Raw genomic sequence first — 6,000 nt, 5'->3', positions numbered from 1 at the left:
CGTGGAGAGTGTGGGGCGAAGCCTCCTTGTAACATATATTTTATTTGTGCAGTTGAAAAAAATTCTTATTATAAAGCTTGGTTCACACGGCGACACTGATGCGACACTAAATGTCGGGACACTAAATGTCACGCTGTAGTGTCACTGTGTGAACGAGGGTTAAATCTAACAGAAATGAGTCATTTAATACAATTTCAAAATGCTCGGTATTGACGAATTATTAATTTTAATTTTACTGTTTATTGGACATGGATCATCCACTGCAAAGTCTTCGTTGTCCCTAGTTGGTGGTAATGTTTTCTTGTCAGGCTTTTTCTTTATATTAAATAAACTGAACATTTTTTTTTTTTAAAAAAATAAGAAGAACAAGAAAAGAAAAGCAAAGATATTAAAATTAATTAAAAATGTATGAAATAATATGCTTTATAGTAAAATATAAGACAGACGCGTGTCTGATTAGCAGTAAACGAGCAAACAACAAAGACCGACCAGTCACCAATTTCGTGAAAAATACCCATAAATAAATAATCATTACGTATGTGTTATTTACAAATTATTATCCGTTATCGTTATATTATCATCGGATAACGCGACAATGCATGATCAACGATCCCACAGGGTAAATCCAAAAAATGAATACGTTGATCTATAAATAACAAGTTTGTGATAAAAACAATTAGTTTTATGTAGGTTAGTGCAATTGTCAATACACAATAGACTGCCAATATTTAAAGCTTGATGAATTTTAGGAAAAATTATAAAAACATTTAAAACTAGAATTTATTAATTTTAGATAAAATGAGGGGGCTACAGAAATTTCTATAGGAGCTACTGCCCCCACAGCCCCATGCATACTACGTTCATGATAATAAACAAGAAAAAATTTGTGGTTTTTTATTTTTTTTTCCTATGCCAGCCAATCCGTTGAACTTAGCTAAACGTTCGGGCCGCTACTGCAGGATACTGTAGCCATGGATATAAAACCTAATGGCATATAGCTTTCCGAGCGCGAAACGTTCGTCTGCGGTACGGACCAGAAAACGGGATCCCTCCAGGGTGCAACTAGAGAGGCTTATCCCCCCATAAATATTCCATGTTATACATAGCATACCGCCAACAGCATACTTAACTCACAATAGTGTCACATACGAAAAGACACATTGCAGTAAATCTAACTTGGCTCAGAATCTATAATATATGTATTAACATAGTATATAAGAGTAGAGGTAATCTATAGGTTATTTTAAGTTTTGATAGAAGGCTGTAGCCCCTCCAGATTTTTTGTCCTAGTTGTGCCTATGAATCCCTCACATCCGTATCCCTCCAGCGCGCCGTTCAGGTGTTCAGACACGATCGTCGCTAACGTGGTAACCACCGCGGACACAAGGAGCGAAACGCGCGAACCGTCATCATAGGCGCAACTAGGGGGGCGCAATAGGGTTTTTAGCATCCCTGTTTTTTGTTCAGACTGTTAGCACCCAATATACTAGGTATTTGATTTTGTTAGGGCTATGGGCTATGGGCACTGTATAACCGGTTGGTCACACTGCGCGACTGGCCTATGTTGGTACTTGTTGTTGAGTGTGGTCTCTCCATAGAGTAACATTACTCTATGGGTCTCTCATGGAAGAACACACACTTCGGTTCGTGATTCGCACCATGCACCCAGTGCCGGTTAGGTTAACCTAACCGGCACTAGGTATTGTGGGCAGTGGCGGATTTAAGGGGGGGGGGGCGAAAGGCCTCGTCCACCCCCCATTGGCCTACGTTAGGTTTAATTTATTCAATAGTGTTAAGTTTTTATTTTAATCTTAACAATTTTATTTTTTATATTGTTTCGTTCAAAATTAATTATATAAATTATATAATAATAATATAATGCAATATGATATGAGAATTTCCAAACATTCGTCAACTTTTACTAATTTTGGCAATATTACCTGTAACAACATCGATAAGTGAGTATTTATGAATTCTAAAACGCATAAAAACATATTTTAGAACAACAAATGTTTAAACGGGTTAGCTTTGCTTAATATCCATAAACAAATGTATGTAAAACCTGAAGTATTAGATATGTTTACAAAATCTAATCCTAGAATATTACAATTATCTTTATCGTTATACATTTCTTCCAATATTATTATAATTTAAATATAATCTTTAACAAATAAAAAAAATACACATTTAAAATTATCGTCTATTTGTATGTACCTATTTGTTAATTACTAAAAAAATTTGAAATTTACGTTCTGGACTATGCCCCCCCCCCCAAAAAAAAATCAAATCCTGGATTCACCATTGATTGCGGAGCCCTAGACATAGATATTGGCCTTTAGATTCCCAGAGAGGGACGAAATTCTAGCTTTTTTTTTTAATCAGGATTTTTAAAAAAAAATACTGTTTTTCTTCGAATATTAAACACTAAAAATAATATTATTGGGTAATACATATCAAAATGTTTAAGTAAAATAATGAGTTGTTTAATATTTAAGTACGTGACCGCACCAGGCAGAATAAAACAATATACGACGGTAGACAATAAATATTAAAACTAATTTTGATTCCTGATACACTGTAGATACTCACGCAGTACCTTATTTTATACGGCTATACTCTAAAGTGTATAATTTCATGAAATGAAAACTTGCTTTTGTGATATGCAGAAATTGTTGTAAAAATACAGGAACGTGCAAATCGGACTGCGGTAAAATATTCAATTAATGTCGAACTTAATGTTAGATTATCAAATAAATATTTTAAGAATATAGCTTTTTCCCCTTCTATATAATACGATGATACAGGCATACGACAATACGCGGAAAGCCTTTCCAAATAAAAAACAGTAACTACCTATAGAGATAATAAATATTTTCATTATTATTTATTGTAGGAATCTTACTCGATGGGTATCGTCAAAATATTACTCTTTCGTCGTACTGATAACGATTTACTTTGTACTATAGTTAAATTTAGATATCGCTTTCCAATATAGATTTATAATTTATTGATATAAAATGTCAATGTGTCTCACGGTATAAAGATGATAATTAAAAATCACGGGGCTCTTTAACAAGCGCGGGGCCCTGAACAAATGTTCCATTTGTCCTTCCCTAGCGCCGGTTACTGTTATAACCGGCACTGCGTGCACCATTTTTTTAATTATTTTAAAACCGTTAGTGCATCGTTGTCTCGTACAGTTTTAATGAATAAATCTATTCCATATGATGTCCACGTTTTTTTTATTAAATGCTTTATATTATATTTATAACCGCTTTTTTTTTTTTTTATAATTTTCTTAGTATATAATATAATCAAGCTATTTATTTATTTATTATATACGGAGTAAACTCCATTTATAAAAAATCAATTTACAGCAGCAAAACGTATGTTACATATCAGTTTACAAAATTAAAATTATAATAGCATAATAATTTATAATATATAAATAATAATAAACATTTCAAAAAATATATAAAAATAATTCACCATATTGGTGTAACAATTTAATAAAAATTCAATAATATTAAACAGCCTATTTCTAAATAATTCAACATTTATAACCATATCGATATCGAAATTACATAATTTGGAAATATTAATAAGTAATTTCCGCTAGTTGATTCAGGAGCGGATGTTTAATTACTCAAGCTAACAATACCTATATAATCTATAGTTGGTCTACAGTTAAATACCATTTAATTTTATTTTCAGCAATTTCAGCACCCCCAATATTTGGGCTCTAGTCGCGCCCATGACCATCGTATCGGAACGGGGCCGATGTGCGAGAACCGTGTTCGTGTCGTCGTTGTACGGTGTGGAATATTATAATATACCTGTGCACGTAGCACGCGGTAACATTTGGCGCGTCGAGAAACAAAGACATATTTGCATTGTTTACGTTCTATCCCCCTCGGGCGCGGTACGGCGACGGGTGGAACAGGGCGTTGGGCGGCAAAGGCGCTGAGAGAATAATACAAATCGGCGAACCTGCGGCGTATAAAATCCTCGGTATTATAATAATAAATATATAAAACATTTAATTATCATACGCGTCCCCGAGACCGCACAGGTGTCGCGCCTCGAACATCTGCACGTCCCCCCATCACCCGCACTCGTGGATAATATAATTTCCCGGGCGGACAAGAGACGGAGAGCTAAAAAACAATATCGCAACTTGTGGCGGGACGTGACGATTTTGTTTCGTTATAACCGTCAGGCTGACTGTGCGGCGGCGAACAACTTGAAATGAGCAAAACTCGCACCATCGGAAATCTACTTCGCAAACACCACAAACATTTCCCTGGCGCGTCCCAGCAACGTCTGATACGCACCCGTATAACAACACCAAGGCCGGATTAAGCACTTATTGGGCCCCCGGGCTGAAATTTTATATGGGCCCTTTTGACAAAACATGCTTTACAAAGCTGCTCGCTACACTCGCAGAACGATACATTTTTTTAAACTATTTCACAAATTGTCAATTGCATTATAAAATTATAAAATTAATAGGTACATACACAGTGCTACAATTGCCGCAGATGCAAGTGGTGCAAGACATAGTCTGATGGGCCTTAAAATATTTGTATTGGGGGCTTCGGATTCCGTAAATTTCATATATATGTTACGGGTAATGTTAACATTTGGATAATGTCAACATTATTCGGCTAGAATCGACTTTATCCATATGTTATAGCTAATGTGTAATTTTTCGTTTATAAGCAGGAATTATTAACATTATCCGGATAATGTTAAAAGTCGTATATTAAATAGACTATAGAGTTTTTATCAGTGGTGTAGTGGAGGGTACATGGGGGTACACGACGTGTACCCACTTCTATTTTTTCAGAATATGCGTGTACTCAATAAAAAAAACCCAAATCCATGGTTCACAGCCGTGTACATGCGTATAACCACTCTTTAGTTTCTTTATTTATTTTAAAAATATATTAACATTCGTCAGTTTACAATTTTACATTGGTGTTTCATATAAATTGTAATGTATTATTTTCGTTCATCTCAATTCGTCATGTATTAAGTATCACTTGAAAATTATATTGCAATAAGTGCAATTATTATGCAATATTTTATAAGTATATAGTTGCTATAAATAAAAATGAAAATGTAAATTGTTGTTGTGTGTGAAATGGCTGTAACATTTTTTCAAGCACAACATATAAACTATATCATAATAGAGCATTGAGTTGTATTACATTAAAAATAAATAATATTGTAAGTTAGTTCATAGGTAATTGATAATTAAGAAATTATATTTTTAAGAAATCTTAAGGGGGACGAAGCCCCTACATCATATTTTTACTGTGGAGATTTTATTTTTGACAGAATTTGGAGTATACCCACTTGTATTTTTAGCACTACATCATTGGTTTTTATTAGCATCCTATACAATAATAAAGCGTCGGATTTCTAGAGTATAATATCTTATCTTGACTTGTAACCGAGTTAGTCAGTTATCTTACCAATAAAAAAAAACAATATATCGATGTATGGCAAAGGTTCCCAACCAGGGTGCCGCGGCACCCTAGAGTACCACAAAAATATTTGAAATATATATTTATTTTTAAACACCTTCATGAAAAATATAGCACTGTGAGTAATAAAACAGACTGTACATACTATACTATGTCTATAGTATAAAACCTATTGTGTATAATTAATTAGGTATATACAATATAATTCAATGAATTAATTATAAACACATAATTTTTACATAGTAATACTAAGATGTTCAATCTATTTTAATTTTCATACTGGCTCGATTGCTATCGATTTGATGTGAACTATTTTAAAGTTATTTACTGTGAAATACTTGTAATTTTATCTGATCTTTATTGTTTATTAATGCTAAATAAAACCGAAGTTACAAAATATAAATTTAAAAAAACGATATATTAGTATTGCGTATTCAGTATAAACTATAGAGTATATATAGAACTATAAATTCTATAACTATAGAAATATTTGAATTTAGTTAATGAA

This window comes from Sipha flava, unplaced genomic scaffold (assembly GCF_003268045.1).
Source record: "Sipha flava isolate LNK unplaced genomic scaffold, YSA_version1 124_pilon_pilon, whole genome shotgun sequence".
Classification (NCBI taxonomy): domain Eukaryota; kingdom Metazoa; phylum Arthropoda; class Insecta; order Hemiptera; family Aphididae; genus Sipha; species Sipha flava.
The sequence above is the reverse complement of the archived record's forward strand: the minus strand, read 5'-3'. Positions refer to the sequence as shown.